This window comes from Mytilus edulis, chromosome 11 (assembly GCF_963676685.1).
Source record: "Mytilus edulis chromosome 11, xbMytEdul2.2, whole genome shotgun sequence".
NCBI lineage: Eukaryota > Metazoa > Mollusca > Bivalvia > Mytilida > Mytilidae > Mytilus > Mytilus edulis.
In genome coordinates, this window is record NC_092354.1 from 34,365,129 (window position 1) to 34,386,544 (window position 21,416).

A 21,416-nucleotide genomic window follows, 5' to 3' on the forward strand; every position below is an offset into this window, starting at 1 on the left:
GTTATTTATTGTTGTTGTGTATCAAGCATGTAAAATGTTTTAGTAACATATATTTAGATTTAAATGAACATTTTTTTTTTTTAAATATTCCACTAAAACCTTTGAATGCAACTTGTCAACGAAATTTGTACGTGCAATCACAACACGTCTGGTGTAACATAAATGAACAGAATCTACGTATTCTTATTGTCCAAAAACATATAGTGGGTTATTTTTGCAAAGTGTTTAATTTCGTTTATTTTGGCGGAATCAGGAGAAATTGCAAAAACGAATTCCGCGACAATTTAGGCATACTTTCGTAATTTTCTAATTTATATCTGTTTTCCCGTTCGACGAACAGTTTTATGTTAAATCAACACATATATAAATATGTAAAAGACGATTGGTTACTGGCTATCAGATGTTAATAAGTTTATTAGTTACATAATAAAATATATAATAATAGTATAGTGTAATATACGCTGTCAGGTATTTCATCCTTAACAATTAGTTACATATCATGTCAGAGTTGCAAGTCACTGATGATATTTTTTCAACTAATTAGTTCATTAGAATTTCGGTTAATGTCGTAACTATTCAGTCGAAACATTTACAAGCAGTTTGTACACCTGGGAAAAATAAATATGCACAGGTAATCTATTGATTAACTGTATTAAAATAAAATCAATAAGTAAGACGTCAAGCAAGTAAAACAATAATTTAACCATAAAAATTGACCATTGTTTGTCAATTTTACAACTTTTAACTGTAACCTTTTCAGTATCCGCTGCAATATTAATTGTGAATAAAGAATCCGTCAAAATTGAAACTGCCAACAGTTTTCGTATACTTCATTGCATCTTTATTGTGTAATTTTACTACCGCTAAAACGAACTCGCTATACGGTACATATGACGTCTTGAAAGTCTTGTTTATGTTTTGACGCCTTACTTCAACGTCATAATGCTAAAGCCATATTTTGTGGTTGGAATTTGAGAGGGAATTTTCTTTTTAACGTTTGAACCCAATTGATCAATATTTTCATTGAGGACTAAAAATATTGTCATACATACAAATTCTTACACTTTCACAGTTTGTTTGTGTGAAATGTTCTTATAATTTCTCCCAGAAAAGTGACAAAATAATTTACTAACCATCTGAAGCGGAAGATAATCTTAACACGTTTAGCTGATTTCACTTTAAAAAGGTACAACACAATTGTGTGCACATAAGTTGGTAAAATTTGACAAACCCGCAACTTCAGGAATGTTTGTTTTATATAATCCGTTAGATCAGATCCATACACATTTACCGTGTTTGATGTAAACAATTATTTTTTACTCCAAAAAGTGAAGCGTCTAGAGAAGTAATCAGATCCACGAATTGTATCACTCCAAGTCCATCTGAATAAAACAGTCGGCGTTACGACGTCGCAATAAGGCGTAAAACAAAAATCGGCCTTTAAAGACCTCATACCTATTTGGACTTCGTTATCTTCTGTGCCAGATGATATCAATCACAATTATATGTTGTGGGAGGAGATATCAGTCGTGCGACTTCCATTCATGCTGTATATACTGTTTGTTATTTTGTGGCGGTTTTTTTTTTTGGGGGGGGGGGGGGGGTTTCTTGTTGATTTTTGTAAGACTCGTTTTCATTTTTGTACATTTCATGATTGTGTAATTAATTTTGATATGAAACGTTTATTTTGATCGGAAACGTTATGTTGATAGTAAAAAATGTACAAATAATTAACAATCTTGTTTCTAATGGTTGAAACATTATTACCCTGCATAATGTTGATGTAAATAGTTTTAATGTTCCTATAACTAATTAAACTTCCACGCAAAATAGTCGTAGATTATCATATATTGATTTGATGAAAAAACGTTGACATACGCTGCAAACTGGATCGAGTGTGAAAATACTCTATTTTGTACTCGTGTAGTACGGTTGAGCATATATTTTTCTTGATAAGACTTAACATAATCTCTATAGTTTTTAACTGTACTCGACTTTGTCCTCTACTCTACTGAAGATTTATCATGACAAATTGACAAAACCAGCTGCATTTACACTTCAAAATATTCTGAGTACAGTCTATCGTGTGCAGTTTGAAGGTTTTATGGTCTGGTTTCAACTAGACATATACAATGTAGATGTATTTTCTGTTTCAGAAAAAAATCTTTTTTTTATATGCTGATGGGTATTGTTTCGTTCTTGAACAAGGTTTACAAATAAAGTAAGTTTGATAAAAGTTTGAAATGCTCCCTCTCCGATAACGCCTGTATTGTATTGCATTGATTTCCGTTGATTTGCACTGCCTTTAGAGAAACATTATAAATCTACATAGCAATAGGTTGGTTAACGGTTAAAACTGAGTGGACAGTATCAAATGTATTCAGGTGTTTGTTTATTTTTCAACAACAGCAGGAACAAAAACAAAAATGTCAATTTAACTGTTATATATCTAGAAAATGCCAGGCCTTAAAACTTTTCAAACTGCAGTCTGTACTCAGAATAATTTTGCTTCAACTTTTTACTGATTAGTCTTATGTGGACGAAACGCGCGTTTGGCGTACTAAATTATAATCCTGGTACCTTTGATAGCTATTAACACCACTGGGTATATGCCACCGATGGTGGACGTTTCGCCTCGATGGTATCACCAGCCCAATAGTCAGCACTTTGGTTTTGACATGAATACCAATTATATGGTCATTTTCATAAATTTTTCTGTTACAAAACTTTGAATTTTTCGAGAAACTGAGGATTTGCTTATCCCGGGAAAAGATTACTTTAGGAATCAAAAAGTATTTGGAGACCATTCAATTTACCTCAATTTAGGTAAAGCAAAGGTCAAAATCTAGAAAGTTGAAGATCGATAAACGAACTGAAATGCAATCTTAAATCATTAGATCTGATCCTGATCTGAGAGGGAATGGTAGTCAAGGTCCTTGATGAACCGTTAAAATGCTTACTCACGGTACTGTGAAGCACATCCATATCTGTTGGGTAGCTTATAATATTAATAACCTTTATGGGGGTCGGCACAAGTTTCTGATATGTGGTGTCGAAATGTTCTTTCGAAAGTTTTTGGGACAACCGCTTGGAAAAAATACAATTCCAAGAATCAATGAAGAAATTAGGTTCTTTGATTTTTGCCTTATGTGCTAGCTGAGTTATGATTTCATGTTCTGGCTGTTTGGTAGTGATTTACAATCAAAATTTTCCAAAATGTCCAACAGGTCGTCTGTACAGTACTTGAAACCTTAGGCGTTACTATTTCACCGATCAGTCAAGTTCGCGTCAAACTCGCGTTACTAATCAGTCTGATATTTAGTGAAAATCCGTGACTTATCGGACGGATTGACCTCTTTGACGGATTGAACTATACTACGTCACGTGTTGAACTGTTACAAATTACGGAATCATAATTTCGTTTTTCATTGTATACATGATGGCGCAACGCAAAAGTTCGAATCGTCTGTCTACAATAGCACGACAACTTATTTTAAAGTATTCTGCAAAGTTTTCAGCACTAAAAATTGCACGTTTGTCAGAGAAGAAATACGATATAAAAACATCAAGACAATCTGTTTGGCGAGTTTTAAACAGGTTCAAAAAATCTAAGAGCATTCGTGATCCACCAAGACAAAGACCGCACGGTATTTCCGATTTACACATTAAGGCTATTGATCAGTGGTTAAAGAGACAATGAACTTAAAGCAAATGCAATCGCGGACAAACAAAGAAAAACATTTTCGACAAAGATTAGTAAGGGGTATGTGACATTGATCCGTAGAAAACTAGGATGGACAGCTAAAAGAGTTAAATATTGTCAGCTGATATCGCATATCAACAAAGAAAAGAGACATTATGCCATGCAAGTGCTGTCAATAAAGGAGAAATTTTTAAATGTTATCTTCGTTGATGAAAGTACAGTGGAGCTAACTTCAAATGGTAAAATGTTCTTCTACAAGCCAGGTCTGATTTGTCTCGGCTGCAAGCAAGAAAGCAAAAACTCTACTGCCTTTAACAATGACCAGAGCACATACAGCATAGGCAGCTATAAAAGGGCTCAACAGGACAGTGTTAAATAAAGTAGAAACCTTACAATTCAAACAAGAAAACTAACGCCTAAGTTATATTAATTCCTGTGTCATTAGGTCTCTTGTGGAAATATGTCTCATTGGCAATCATATCACATCTTCTGATTTACATGTTTAAAAACACAATTAAAAAACACAAACAATAACTTTGGAAAATATCACACATATTAATGACGTATATCTGTATGTAAATTAAATGAGATATCTCTAATTGAAAATGTACAAAATGCAACATTTCAAGTCTGTTTTTTCAATGCTGATTGATTTGCCTTAATGATTTGTTATATCTCAAATAAAACTTGTTGTGCTCTTTATATTTAGTAAACATTTACCTCAGTGTTGATTGCAATAAAAATTGAAATAAAAAGGTATCACCAAATGTGAAATATGTCTGGTTTGATTATTCCAGAAAATAAATACTGAGAAACAAGAAAGCCCTACACAAGTTGAACAAGCCTCATACACCACGAGAAGCAGTAGAAAGAAGGTTAAAATAGAATTTAATATTTTTACACATACAGTTTCATTACTTTTATTGACCCATGATAAAATAATAGAAAAACTTAGGGATGTTATGACTAAAATGTAACAACTATATAATGACCAAAAGCAAGGTAATTTCAGTTTGACTTCAAGCAATTATGGCATCACTTATATGAAGAATATTTATACAACTTTTTTTTTTAGTTAAAACCTTCTTTTTTTTCTCTGTTGGTAAAGTATGACATTCACATATTTTCAGACTATTAATATTAGAAATTATTTTTGTTTACAGAAACGACCCTCATCCTTTATCTTCTCCGACATTACAGCTGGGAAGCACATATATTGTGTAAGCCCATAAAAAAAAATGACGGTGAACTGTATTGGCAATGTTGTGTCTGTTTGAGATGGTACCATTCATTGTGTATCGGTAAAATTGAGCATGAAGAACCAGAATTCTTCAAGTGCAACAATTGTGAGGTACTTATAAAAGAAGTAATATATACATGTATGACATATGACATATGTTACCAGGGGTCGAATTTAAGCTTTTTTGTGTACTGGTCAGCCGGACTAGTTGACTGAAAACTCTACTGGTCCGGCTTCAAATCTACTGGTCCTGCAAAAATGACATTCATTTGACAAACACTAATATAAATGATAGATGTTTAATTTTATGTGATGCTTTCGTTTACATAAGTTAGACAGGAACAAAGGAATAGTCTTGATTCTGATCTTGATAAAGGCTTTGATAATCTCAATGATTTTCTTTATCAAAATCAGGATCAAGGACAGAAAAAATATCAACATTGTCTTCCACGTCACCGCAATCCTCACGACGACCATAGGGTGCCTGACTCGGTCGTCTGGAGCGATCTTTTCCCCATGATTTTTGGTATTTGTGTTTACTTTTGTAAATTTCATATACTTTATTTCGATCTTCCTTTTGATTTTCACTGATTTTTTTTTTGTCCGGCGGTTTAACTCCTTTCAAAAATTTCCACATTGTATATTGTTTTGAAGGACGCTCACCCGAGATATTAATGAACTTGATCAATTGTAATACCCCCCAGTACCGTGTAATTGATTTCACAGGTAAATTGTTTTTGTAAATAAACAAAGATTGCGATGCAATCAGTGATTTTCATCGATAAATTTCTACTGGTCCGCCGGACCATCAGCTGACAAAATCCACTGGTCCGACGCACATTCTACTGGTCCCGGATCACCGGACCAGCGCTAATTTCGACCCCTGTATGTTACTGTCATTTTGACAATTTGTTTCAGTTTATTGGAAATCAAATGAAATTGTTCCACAGAGTCATTTGTTCTTGGAGTAGGTATTTAAGCATTTGTCAGTTCTATAACTGTTCAATTGAATAATTACAAGAACTATTGTTCTCTGTACTTTTTATTCACTGGGACCTTTTAATTTATTCAAAGATAAATATACCACTCATTGATTAATTTACCAAAAAATTAGTTTTTCCTCTAAATGTATGAAAAAAACATATATCAACCAATAAAAATAGTTGTTGGTGTTTATTAATTAAAAGAGATGCGATTTATGTAACCATAATATTGGATAAAACAATCAGTGCAGCGGTTGACAATATTTTCTCGGGGTAACAATCTTCTCTATCACTCTGTCAGCTATTTGTTAACTTAACATGCAACTTCAAATTAATGAAGGCAGTAAAAGATGAGGGAAGATTCAGCTTGAAAATATAAGAGGGAACCACAACTGCAAGCATCTAGTAGGTGCATTTATGAAATATTGACATTATTGTAAGATTGACAAGTGACCCTACAGGTCAATGAATAAAGCCAAAAGCCTTAATGCCATCCATTTAGGTCCACACTGAAATCTTTAAATATATGACACAATAATCTTCTATCAATTGACCCATCATGAAAAAGCATAAAATGGTTCACACTAAATACTAAGGCCTACCTCATGCATAGATAACCTTAGCTGTATTTGGCATAACTTTTAGGAATTTGCTCCTCAATGCTCTTCTACTTCGTTCTTTATTTGGCCTTTTAAACTTTTTTTGGATTCGAGCGTCACTGATGAGTCTTCTGTAGACGAAACGCGCGTCATCAAATGAAAAGAAAAAAAAATGTAAAAGATAAAAAAATGAAGCATACCTGCCGACTGTCACTATTTGTGGAGGATTTTCCCAATGACAGTTCAATAAATGAAAATTTTTAAATGACAATCTTTCCACAATTTTTCTCAGGAAATAAAAGAAAATTGGTCTATTAACGCAGATGCCAACAGGGGTAAAATATATCATGACAAGAACAAAACGGAAAGAGAAGCTTTACTTGGAACAGTGAAAAGAGGGACGAAAGATACCTAAGGGACAGTCAAACTCATAAATCTAAAATAAACTGACAACGCCATGGCTAAAAATGAAAAAAGACAAACAAACAAACAATAGTACACATGACACAACATAGAAAACTAAAGAATAATTAACACGAACCCCACCAAAAACTAGGGGTGATCGCAGGTGCTCCGGAAGGGTAAGCAGATCCTGATCCACATGTTGCACCCGTCGTGTTGCTTATGTGATAACAAATTCGGTAAATAGACTAATTCGGTAGAAATTAACCCCACCCAAATTCAAACTTGGCCTGAACAGTATGTGTTAAATTATGAAAACATTTTGTCATTGCAAATATAAGTTATCCTGCAGAAACCAAAAGGAGGATTGACTGATGGTAGATTACCGTCCAGTGGCAATTATTGCATGCATGTTCAGGACGAGAACTAGTTAACAAAAAATACAATAGGTAGGTCTTGTCATATAAGAGGTCATTCTACTGCCGGTCGGGAGAAGACCAAGTGACAATATTTCGTTTCTCCAATCACCCTGGGGGGATTCAACAAGACGAACGTTTCTGGCAATAACGATCTGTCTGCCTGTAATGTGTATGTTCTTCAACATAGAACACAGAAAATGATAGTGCGAATGGAACTTCAATGTACTACGGACACATTCTTGTTATAAATTGATTACAACAACGTAGCTTAAAGAATTTTTAACTCAATTTGTCACTCACAATGGCCATAACAAAACTCCAGATTGCCAAACTGAAGGCGTTCTAAACAAGTCTGTATTATCACTATACTACAAAAGGTTCATTGCTGAAGGACAGATAAGGGTAAAATTATAGAACATAGCCTCGCCATAAAGATTTATTTTAGTTATTATGAATATTTTTAATCAAACTAATATTGCAAATTGAAAATACATGTGGACAAAATATTGTCAATATAATTAGACGCATGATTTATTACTCCGGGGCCGGAGGGGTACAAAGGACGAAACGAATTTACAGCGGAAAGGGGAGGCAAAAATCAAAACTGGCTTTAACTTGGTCTTCGGGAGAGTTGAAACATTTCATCATAAGTCAATTCCCTGCACTAAGAGGACGTGAATATAAAATGATTTGCTCTGTGTCTGGTGTTTTGAAAAAATCCATAGAAAATCTTAGGCCAAACATAAAAGTGCATGTTTACCTTCACATGCTGAAAAAAATAGGGTAGGTAGGTAGGGATTTTTAAACAAAAAATTTCTACATTGAGACTATGGGATCAACATTGTGACTTTAACAGTGCTCAATCTAGGCAAAATAACAAGCCGTCAGGGGATAAAAATTAGGTTAGGGTGGGGTACAGTAATCACAGACTTTTTTAATGGCCTTACCTATAAATTTAAAGCATTCAAAAGGCTCTGGATAAGGTCATGTTCTTTCAACAATCAAAGTTGAACTGAAACATATTGCATTAAAATAGCAATAACTTCATTGTATTTTAAGCTTTGCTAATGTTTTTTTTTTTGTCATAATTATTCAATCTTTTACCCAGCTCATTCTGTGAGATTTTATTTAGTTGTTTAGCAAAAAAAAAAAAAAAAAGAAAAACTGATATAGGAAAAGCTTAAAATATATGAACAAATATGAAAATTATTTCAAGTATACACATAATGCAATAATTTCAGAGAAAACATACATGTATATACAGTGATAACAGTTGTCATGAAATGAAAAAATGAATTTCTGCTGCAACTTTGGGAAAGTCATCCTTTCAAGAGACACAAAGGACTTGTCATCAATTGAAGCATGGAGAGTAAATAAAGAATGTACAAAACCTCCAAAAATTAGCAACAATTTCAGCTTAAGAGAGCGCTATTCTAATTATGAAGAATACATGGAAAACTTTCCAAAAATGTCTATAAAGTATGACTCCTTCCAAATCAAAATACCTCGCCTGCAAGAATACTTGACCAACAAAAAGTATTGGATTGAAAAAAACAAAAATGGGGAACAAAAGACATTTCTAGAGTACTTCTCATTAAAAAAATGGATTAGCCTGTCCGGGAAAGAAAGAAAAGAACATTCTTTGGAAAACTGCAATCCCTGCAATTCCATACATGGTCACATTTCTAAATTACACAAATCTGCACCAGAAAAAACAGTTGCATTGAATGCATTATGTAGCAATGCTACACAAACAATGATTGACATTACCTCCCCAAAAGCAGCTAAAGGGAGTAAAACAAAGGGACTTGACATAGTAAAAAAAATTGTCAAAATGATTCAGCCAGTTGTGGAGACAAAAATGAACATAACATTCGACCAATCTATTTCCGTTAGCATGTCTCCCAAATCAACACCGCAGGATAGGAAAAAAGAAATTAACAAAAATATCATTGAAAGTCGAAATAAATTTGCTCAATCAATAACTGATAGCGGAAATGATGTATATAGTTTCCTGGCTTCTGGGAAGTCGTATAAACAGTATAACAGAGACAGAATGTCTACTTGTTTTGAATCCAAACAAATGGCTAGTGAGCGAACATTTAAGACCACCACAGCAAAAAATCAGCATAAACATAAAAAACATCATGGGAAATTTGAAAGTTACAACTTTGACAAACAAGAATTTTTGAGGTATATAACTGAAAAACCAAAAGGTTCCCATATCAATTGGACACAGCTGGCTAGACTATTCAAAGTAAAAATAAACGACAAAACTCCACAAAATGGTGGGCAGATATTGCAGGCATATGCCAAATACAACAAGATCGACATTACTTCATTTGCAGGACATCTGAGCATGTACCAAAAACGTGGCAGAAGGAAGATTTTTATGGGGGGGCTAGGATGAAAAATTTTGTCCTGCTTTTTTTTTTAGTTGTAATCTCTGTCCTGCCTTTTTATTTTTTACTGTATTCGGTCCTGCCTTTTTTTTTTTACTAGTTATCCTGACTTTTTTTACACAAATTGTCATCCTGCCTTTTTTTTTCACCAAGTTGCTCATCCTGCCTTTTTTTTTTTACTCAAAACTCCTGTCCTGCCTATTTTTTTCAAATTTCATCTTGGCCCCCCATAAAAATCAAATGGTAGCTCCCTAAATCTATAAATGACTTATTGAAGATAACTTATTGAAGTTGAATTGTAAGTTGCTGTCGTCACTTCACTTCAAATAGTTAACCATATGGAAAGAAGACTGAACAGTTCATGGGCAGCTACAATCGCTATCAAAATATGTAAAATATTAAAGTTTATACACATTCTCCCTTTCAGATAAATAAAAATAATTTAGTCACTTTGCGTATGAACGTTAGATAGTATGTGACTAGTGCGAATAGGAGACATTAAATTTTAACGATTCCAATATCTCAATATCGATAAATGCCTGGTTGGGAAAACCTCACAAATTTCTGAAATATAGTGAACTAAACCGTAATTAAAAGGAATTTGAATTGTGTAGGAAAATACGGTTCCTCCAAGATAAGATGGGCTAGAGACATATAACGACAAAATCATTTTCAGTGATTTTATAAGTCATTAGTGCAGTCTGTGATTCTGAAAAAATGTCTTTCTTAAAAATCGTGTGGAGTTTCTTTACATATACAATGTTTTCAATTAACCGAAACACAAGCAATGTTTTAAAGTACAGAAAGTTCAAACTGTCAATAGATGATTTATCCATTGACCAAGATCCAATTTATAGCATGTACCTTTTCATTTAGTTTACCTTCCCCTGTCAGTGTCCCATGTATGGTCCTCAATGAGTTTAAGTTTTTATAAGCTTTTATTCACATGACTGAATTTTCAATCTACAAATACACAACGATGCCTTTTGTCCAGTGTGGGGATAGAGAGTCTCCTTACAATCTGAGTTTGCTCAACAATGCTTATATCATCGACTTGCGGCCACACTTTAATGTTTCTGTTTGCGATATCCTTCATGAACTTCACCTCCAGTGGAGTCTTCTATATTATCTGAAACATGTAACTTCATTAATAAATTAATGGTAAAGGAACCAGATAAAAATCCGTATAAGAAAAAAAGCACTTTATGCTGGCCCCATTTTTGTTGAGTATAAAGTAACAGTAAAAACTTCTGATTATTATGGCCTGGCACTAAGCTTCAGAAGTAGTTGAGATTTTTTTTTCTTCCCGTTGTTGAATGCATACATTTTACTGTAATTTCTGCCTCTGATTGACGGTCACCCTTGACAACCGTAACTTACACCTAGAAAAGTAACGCATAATAAAAATCAACTCAATAAAATCAGTACAACAAGAAACATTACTATGGTCGGCAAGGAAAAGTCAATAGTTTTTACATTATCAAAGGAATGTTTATGATGTACATCAAATAACAAACATATTAAATAATGATGGAATTGCTCCTATTGTAACGAAACTGGGGTACTGTCTGTGCGACCTTAACCTATACTCTCTATAAACTAGACAGCAACCCAACTTTTCATTTAATCTATCTCGAGGGTAGGTTCGGCCTATGCTTTCGCTCTAGGACTTCTATTATAGTGATGCCCGACTAGAATATATTAAGAGTTTTATTAGGTATAATTTTTACCGGTCTATGCCACCAGTTTATAATTCATTTAAATATGTGTTCTGGAACAAGATGTCTCTGACGTTCAGTACTCTCCAAGTCTCAGTGAAGGGTGACTTCTGGATTCTATTACCAAAGGTAAACAAAGAAGATCTGGACTACTCAGAGGGCCAACCAGATCCTAACCTTTGACCTTGACCGCAGTCGTGCTATCCTAGTGTAGAACTTGATGAACAACTGAAATGACAATCTGGACTGTTACCAAATATAGGATCTGGCAATACCAGTTTACCATAGAAATCACAGTCCTAACACTACAGTTAGGGTAGTAGTCCAGTAATATACTGCACCTCTAAAAATATATCTAGGTATTTTTATTGCTCAAGTATGAAGTACCGTCCCACGCTAGTTCTATATTATAGATCTGTATGGGTTGGAGTAAAACTAAAACATTTCCAATAAACCTGAAGGTAAACAATAAATAAAGGGACAGACAGACAGACGGACCAAATGTAAATAGCCCGACCCAACAAGTGTGGTCGTTTCAGGTACGATACCCCAAAATAACCGACTTTTAAAACAAATCTATTTCAGGATTTCCAAATCCGTAGTTGGATTTATATACCAAATGCACAAGCAAATACCAGAAAATAAATATCCAAAGGGAAGCTAAGACAACATAAGACTCGTTCGGACAACTTTTATTCAGTTCAAAGAACTTTTCAAAAACTCAACTCATAATTAAACCAGCGAACCGCTTTCTAAATAATTCACACCTCAACACGTAAATATTCACAGTTTTCCGCTAAATCTCCAATGCAAACCGTGATCAAAAACCAGCCAGTTTTAGTCACTCAAAATATGTACATGAAAATCAAAGGAGGGGGAACTTCTTACCTAAAAATACCGTAAAACACATTTTCTTCAATACACTAATTATAGTATATAAAATAGCGCGTGATTCCTACCGAGACCACTTCCAAAAATATCGCGCACATGGTTGAAAATTCCCCTTTTTACCTTACATCTATACACCTGGAAGTCTGGGCTGAGAATGATTTCTAGCAGACAATATCTGCACGAGCTAAATTTTCCCCGGGAATTCAATCGAGCTCTTTGATTGGTAGAGAAGGGAAAACATTTTTAATGCTAATGCGAGGTTCGTTACGTCACTAAAATTTAATGAATGAAATAAAAATCGGAAAGTAATAAACTAATAATAAGCAATCTTTCTGGGAAAATAATTAAAAATAGTAATAATGAAATAAATAAATGAACCAAATAAAGTGACCCACAAACGTTACACTATACAGATCGCATCAACATTATTTTATGATCATGAGCTCTTTGTTATGGGTTGTGTGATGAAATCACCAGACAAATGAATATTCTGACACGAAAATGTACACGAACATGTGAAATTGCAGGCAATATTGAATTAGTCGTATTCCAAATGAGAAATTGTTGAATACGATGTTAATAAGAACGGAATAATTGATTTAGTTATGTTCGTCATCACATCTCCTTATATGGACATTCGCTAGCTAGTTGTATCTAGAAGGTTCGTGTCATCTCCAATTGTTGAGATAGAATTATTATGGTTGTTGTGGAGGGTTTTTATGGTCGTTGTTGTTGTGTACTTCTCATGGGTATCAGTTGTTATGTTGGGACTATGGATGTCTTTGATGATATTTTATATTGATAAACATGATGGTTATTTCCATCCTCTAGTTCATTAAGTTCTCTTACGGTTCTTGTAGGTATAAATATGTCTTGACATCTTGGGACTACATGTCGTTGTTATTGATTGGATTGGCAGCGAGAGTGGGACTTGCGCCCTCCGAACCCTTTTAATGAAATAAATAAGAAACTTTATTTGCTGGTAGGAACAAGGACAGTTTATTTGTCCTTTCTTTCTTTTCTTGATCATAAACATGATGGAATAGCACATTGCACAAATCATACAGATTAACAATAAATAACATTATCAGTTGACAATACCACATGTATTTCTTTTTCCGATATTGCTTGAATAACCTTGTAAATTACGTTCATTATTTTTGTTATGCATTAGTGAATAACCTCATGAAACGCATTGAATAAAATGTTATATTTGAACATATATTTATATTGATATTTACTTAACTATATAATATTAATTGACGATTAATTTCTTTCTTCAAATAACTGTATACATACAACTTACCTTTATAATGAAATAAATAAAACAACTCAATTTATTTGTAGGAACAGGATAACGGGCAGTAGACGTATAATTGATTTTATAGTCCCTATTGATGAACCCAGTTTTGTTGGTAGGAAAATGATGTTAACGAGACCCTAATTTTTTTTTTTTTATAGAATTGATTTTATTGTGTTGATAAAATGTTGCATTTCTGCAGCAACAATCTTCAATGTACTTTCTGTAGTTTTGACGATTCCTTTTCATTTTCTGCGTCTTGCATATCTTGTAAAATATGAAAGAGACCGGTTTCGTTATAGGCTGATATGAGATTGGTAATTTTAGACTTCCTCAGATGAAGAACAGGAAACTCTTGAAGAAAGCTGCGAAATACTAAAGTCCATTAGTTTAAATATATTTCAATAATGCTCTCTTTTCACATTTATTTTATCAAAGTAATTTTCAATACATTAGTTATACATAAAACCAATGAATAATATGACCACTTGACAAAATCACGGTTCATATTTTGTTTAATTGAAAGAAAAAAAATAAGTCTCAACATCAAAGGCAATCATACAACATCTTCCAAAATATCTACAGCTGCCAATGATCTATTACCTGTTAAAAATGTTATACTATCCTTTGCAATAGCAGGCAAGGACCGTTCCATTCATATTATAAATGGTCAATTGATTGTTGGTAGCTTAACGTCTAGTGGCAAATATTTCATGCATATTCAGGACGAGAACAAGTTCACAATAAATACAATAGGTAGGTTGATACAATAGAGGCCATCTGGGATGATGGTCGGGGTAATTTGGACTGCCACTGGAAAATGAGGGTATATTGGATAGGGACAGAAGTTTTGCCTTGCAACAGGCCACCTACGGACCCCTCAAAGAGTTGTTGCAAGAGTTCTTAACGTGCAAAGAGCGTGGCACTCTCTATACACGAGGCATTGGATTTAACGTCCCCCTTCTGACCGGACGTGACTGCGAACTTGATACATCCCGCACAGCCAAACGGACGCCCCACTTCGGACAGCGTTTTACTGCCGGTCGGGAGAAGAACAAGTGACCATATTTCTATACCCCAGTCACCCTTGGGGTCTATAAATATAAATGATCAAGGGAAGGTACATATAGCTGTAATGGTTGCTCTCATTTTCATTTGCTTCCTATTCATCTGAAAAATAATTCAAATGGCTATCAAGTACATTTCTTTCTGAAAAAGATTTACTATAAACATGGCCATTGTCGGCTATTATTTATCTTAAATTCTACGAGAAAAGAGTAGAAATGGAAATAAAAAACAAAGAATATATTTATTCAGTGTGTATGCGCAAAAAGAAACAAATTATGTTTTCGATACAAAACCACTTAATTCTACAGACACTTCGAACTTTCAAACGAACAAAATATTTGAATTTTCAATATTGTTCAAAATTGTAAATTCAATTCAATTCAATATTTTATTTAAGTCTCATCTCTCAATAATATATAATACAACATTACATAAAATGTAAAAATATATAAATATAAAAAAAGAGCCATTCTGTACAGAATTACAAGAGACTATAACATTAAAAATTATATAAAGAATGCATCTATTATAAAACATATTGACATTAATATTATTTACAGTATAAAACATTTCTACGTCTATTTAAAATAAGATTACAGGCTTTGGCACAGCTACGAATCATATTATTATCTGTAAATAAAAACACTAATTTCTGTTTATCATCATAAGACATAAAATCACTATTAAAATGTGTTGCTTCATCAAATAATTTTTTTCTAAAATCATCATACAAAGGACACGATAAAATAACATGGGCTTCATCTTCTAAAATATTCATACAATTATCACAGACTCGATCTTTTAAAATTAATTTTTCAAATCTCCCCGTTTCTATTCTTAGTGGTGCTACACCACATCGAAATTTGGCAAAAGAACTCCTTTGCGAAAATGGCATTGGAATTTTACAATAAGTTTCCGTTTCAAAACTGTTCTTAATTAGATTATATGTACGAAGTTTGTTACCACCTTTACCAGATAAAGCTTTCTCTGATTGTAAATTGCCTTGCCACTGTTCGACATATTTACTAAACATTTTAGACATAACAGTATTGACAACTGAGGTACTATCAACATAATCTGTAATGATACACAAATGTTCTGCATTATACTCAGAAAACGTTTTCCTTACATAAAAATTCCAATTTTTTATACACTTATGTTTTTTACTCATAATGTCTGCCCATATGAAACATTTTCTGTTTAAACGATCAGAACTCATATTGTTCAAACGGCACCATAGTCGAATTAAGCATTGCCATTGTTTTTGAAAGATAGGTATCCACCCCATATCCCCTGCAACTGCAGCATTTGGAGTATATTTACCCACTCCAAGCTCTATTCTGGATGGCATTTATAAAAGTAAAATTTTTGCAACCCCAAATACCAGCACCATATTCAACAATTGGAAGCACCAAACTCTCATATAATTTTGAAAAGACATTATGAGTAACACCACCTAAGATTTTGCACTTGGCTATAACAAGGCCCAGTGCTCTATTTGCAGAAGCTGCAACAGCTTTAGCAGTTACATTATAATCTAAAAATTCACTTAAAACTAAACCTTAATATGTATAAGTAGTAGAATATTCAATGATATCATTCCCACATTTAAATTCAACATGTGACTTATCAACAAAAGGTGTTCTAAAATGCACAATATTACACTTTTTGGAATTAATGGTCATACAATTATCTTCACACCATATATCTAATGCATTTAACAGAATCTGTAATTCTTTTTCATCGTTTGCAAGTAAAACCACATCATCAGCATAAAGCAAAATACAAACTTTTTCATCATCAATATCAATACCACACTCGTATGATTTCAAGAATGAAACTAGGTCATTAATATATAAATTAAATAACAAGGGAGATAATGGGGATCCTTGCTTAAGACCACTGTTAACATTAAACCATTCCGATAAATGGCCGTTTAATCGTACTGAACATAATATATTTGAATAAATAGACTGTATAGCAGCACAAAAATTTTCAGCCACCCCCATTACATTTAACTTGGACCATAGTATATTTCTATTGATGGTATCATATGCCTTTTTAAAATCAATAAACGCACAAAAAGTAGATTTACGAAGCTTCTTTCTGACTTCAATTATGTTTGTAAGAGAAAACAATTGGTCTATAGTGCTTCGATTTTGACGGAAACCATTTTGTTCGTCGACTAATATGTTATTGTCATCTATCCATTGCACAAGCCTATAATTCATAACATTGTGTGACGTCATAATTACCGATAAACAGAATACTAGGCTCGTCTAGATATTCCACATGATACAGTCAGTATCAAAAACGAAACTACCTATTATTCTATATATATGTCACTGACTCAGACGTAATTATATATATTTAGTAAATCTTACCTATATTTAAAAGGTAAAAGCTTTTCAATCTCTAATTATTTTTTTAGGAATTTTATACTGATTGCAAATAGGTTCTACGCAACTACATATCTGAATAACAAAAAAGAAAAGTAAAAAAAATCAGGTGGCATATTAATTCATCACACACTATCTATCCTGTACTTCATGAATTTTTAACTTTTAGTACAAGACAATTTGTTCTTGGTACTATTATCTAGCTAATTTACTCAAATGAGCCTCTAAATGATAGTTGCCTTGAGAATTTTAATGCACCACCTATTTGACAAAGGGGGCCTTAATTTAGTTTTACTCTTATTTGTCAATTCCTACGTCCAAAATTTTTTTTTTGCACTTCTCTATCTTAAGTTTGTCTCAACCAACTGTTATGAAACTTATACAGAATGCTAATTTTCACAAAACACAGATGAAGATGAAAGTTATAAACCCCTTTTGTATGTGCAATAATAGTATTTTAAAGGTTTGCACAACATTAATGTTTTAGAAAAACAATTATCCAGCACTTACTTCTGAGGTTCCTGTCTCTTTTTGATCTCATTTGTGTTGATGGATTTAAAGCCAAGTGTTTTTAACATTCTTGCATTGTCCTTTACGTTTTTAGCACATCTTAGCTCAAATTCCTAAACAAAGATAACAAAATCAATTTTACATCTTTATATAAAAGAAATTTAAAAAAGATTTAAAAAAATTTGTAGATATATAGAATATGCATACTAATAAGGAGGTCAAATAACTGTTTCAAGCTAAGTACAAATGACATTTATATCTTGAGACAATGTACATATGGTTATTCTCTTTAACTGCTTACAAATGAAATATTTGGGGTAAAAAACAACCTTTGTTATTTGGAGAGGACAAAGTAAAAGTTCTGCTAACTTGTATTCTTTATTAACATCATAAATAAACTCTGTGACTCAAGGTTTGTTATTCTAGATGTAGCAGATTAAGAAAATTGATAAAACTGTACCTTTGCTTTATCACCCTTGCCAGCTTTCTCAACCTCTGCATTTTGCTGAAAATAGATCACTGTCCATTACTGAAAAGACCTAGCATAAATTTATTTAAGAAATAATTCATGGAAGCCATAGATTGTTGGAAATTTACACATGGCATTGGCTTTGATATTCAAAGTTTATCCTGAGCGTTGGCGAGGGATAAAATTGACGCTTTTAACGGCCCAGGCCATTTGTAAATTTCAAACAATCTATGGCTTCCATGAATTAATTCCATTCTAATAAAACAATTATATGGGCACAGGACATTTTAAGGAAAATTTGTATACGATAAGGGGGTCACATTTGAGCACCAACATGAGAGCCCATTTTAGCGCCAGATAAGTCAATTCACCTGTATTTTCAATAGACAATTTTAGCGAAAACTTACCTTGCGGAATTATACTCACCAAACTTTGGGCAAAAGTTCAGTGTAATTTAAAGTGAATAATTAATGGTTCAGAGTCATTCCATGACATTATAGCGAGCAATTTTGTAGTTATCACTGAGCTGTTTGTGTTTTTCTTGATACTTCTATCAAATTGCACCCAAAGGGTGACTGGGGTATAGAAATATGGTCACTTGGTCTTCTCCCGACCGGCAGTAAAACGCTTGCTGAAGTGGGGCGTCCGTTTGGCTGTGCGGGATGTATCAAGTTCGCAGTCACGTCCGATGCCTCGTGTGAAGAGAGTGCCACGCTCTTTGCACGTTAAGAACCCTTGCAACAACTCTTTGAGGGGTACGTAGGTGGCCTGTTGTAAGGCAAAATTTCTGTCCCTATCCAATATACCCTCATTTTCCAGTGGCAGTCCAAATTTCCCCGACCATCATCCTAGATGGCCTCTATTACAAAAACCTACCTATTGTATTTATTGTGAACTTGTTCTCGTCCTGAATATGCATGAAATATTTGCCACTGGACGTAAAGCAACCAACAATCAATCAATCTATCAAATTGCATAAAACAACATATATATATAAAAAAAAATACGAAGAAAGAGGAATTTGCACAAAAATCTAGACAAGAGAAAAAACATGCAGTTGCAATTCAACATATATAGCCAATTACGACTACATTCTCTTTGATATAATTTCCAGACTAGAATGAATTTTTAACATTTGATGGAATCTTTTAGATATTTTGTGCTGTATTGAGTCTATAAATTTTTTATTCATTATATATTATAATGGGTTAAAACAAAATCACTAAAATGGGCATTGACATTTTTAATTTTTGCTTAAATGGGATTAAAAATCATGCGCTAAAATGGGTTCTACTTTGGTGCTAAAACTTCAGATATTTTTTGCTCAACTGTCCGATCAATGAGTTGAAATGTCCTATGCCAAATTCTATGACATCTCTTATTTTTTTTAATTTATTATAGAAAATATATTATTTGTATAATAATTACCGAAGCAAATGGCATCTTCTTAGCATGCTCAAGCATAGCATTTATTTTCAGTTCATTGGTTTTTGGTTGTTTCTTCTCAACCACAGCCTTTTCTTGTATTTTGTTTTTTTTCTTTGAAGGACCACTTGGTTTAGGTTTTTTACTTGTTTCCAGTTTCCTTTTTTTTTGCTTTTACAGATACAGATGATGCTGAAAACATAATATTCATAAAGTATTAACATCAACATGATTGCATAAATCAACAATTGGAAGGAGATGTGTCATAACTGCAACATGAATGCACCCCTCCCCACCAAAAAAAAATAAAAAAATAAAAGAATGAACACGCTGAAATGTCTCGCCTTCTTTTATTATTATTGATATTATGTTGATAGTCCGTCATTGTAAATATAAAGATTTATTTCAACTTGTACATAAACTTATCATTAACCAAGAAAACTAAACATTATTTTTCTCGTTTGAATTGTTTTACATTGTCTGATCGGTATGGGCTTTGCTTATTGTTGAAGGCTGTATGCCTATGGTGACCTACAGTTGTTAATGTCTGTGTCATTTGGTCTCTTGTGGATAGTTGTCTCATTGGCAATCATACCACATTTTTTTTTATATTGACCAATAAACCATGAAAATGAAGTCAAGGTCAAATAAACCATGCCAGGCAGACATGTACATGTGTATTTTGAAATGGAACCATTTACCACATTTTCCTTCATTCTAGAGCAACTTAAAAGTTTGATCTTATCTTAATGTACCTTTTTCTACAGGGGGTGTTGCGAGTTCAATTGGCTGGTTCACTTCCGGGGGAGATCCAGTTATGCCCAATTTGAGCATCACTTCTTTGTTACTAAAAGTTTTGTTGTTTAGTAGAATTTCAAGTTTATTTCTTTGCTCCTCCATCTCCTTTTTATTTTCTGAAATAACAGACTCAGTTTCTATATTAAAACTGGCAATTAAAAGCACAATGGATGTTTATTTTTTTTTTGGTGAAAAGAATGTGAAGATGCTATTTACAGATTCATGTTAAGAGGTTTGACAGGTAGTTACTGATTATATTATTTATATTGAATTGGATTTATATATGACCACTGAAGCATACTTTATTCACCAGTTCGGAAAATTCTGAATGAAGTCCAAAGCTGACATCACAATAAATATTAAAGATTCCAAATTAACGGCCAATTGTATCCCCCTTTATAATACATGTCAAATTTTGGCTCCTCTGATCGAAGCTCAATTTATTAGCTTTTCTAATTGATGTCCGTTTTAATAGACCTATGTAAAGGTCCATCAGCAATTAAAGAACATGACATTAAACATAACTTTTTCATTTCACAAATTGGAATTTAAAACTAACTTATGACAAAAAATTCAAAAACAAGAATGTTTCCAAAGTACAATGGATGCCACTCTCGCACTATAATCTTCCATGTTCAATGGACCGTGAAATTGGATAAAAAAATATAATGTGGCATTAAAATTAGAAAAACCATACCATATGTAACATTTGTACTAAGTTTCAAGTTGATTGGACTTAAGCCTTAAAACAAAAACTACCTTGACCAAAAACTTTAACCTGAAGCGGGACAGACGGACGAATGGACTAATGGACACACAGACCAGAAAACGATTATGATAATCAATAAATAAAAGAAATTTGGAAGACTCAAGAACAATATGATATGTCATAGTACTAAATGTACTAAATGTACTAAAAGTAAAATGTTTCTCTAAAGTGAAATTCATAAATTTCGAACAAAAAAAGCATTTACTACCGGAATTTAGAGTTTTTGAAAAGACAATTTTTCTATATATGTTTTATCCTAAATATATTTAATTAGTTTAAACATATTTATTTATAGTGGATTGGGAAACAAGTTTTGCAACT

General features: G+C 33.1%; 1 long non-coding RNA gene across 1 annotated transcript; it reads right to left on the reverse strand.

The window, feature by feature from the left end:
* Positions 1–17,597: 17,597 nt before the first annotated feature.
* LOC139495503 (uncharacterized) lies at positions 17,598–20,474 on the reverse strand. Its single transcript, XR_011657368.1, has 4 exons — positions 20,284–20,474; positions 19,532–19,720; positions 18,095–18,139; positions 17,598–17,747 (listed from the first exon to the last, which is right to left on the reverse strand). It is a non-coding gene; the product is annotated as an uncharacterized lncRNA (long non-coding RNA).
* Positions 20,475–21,416: the final 942 nt, after the last annotated feature.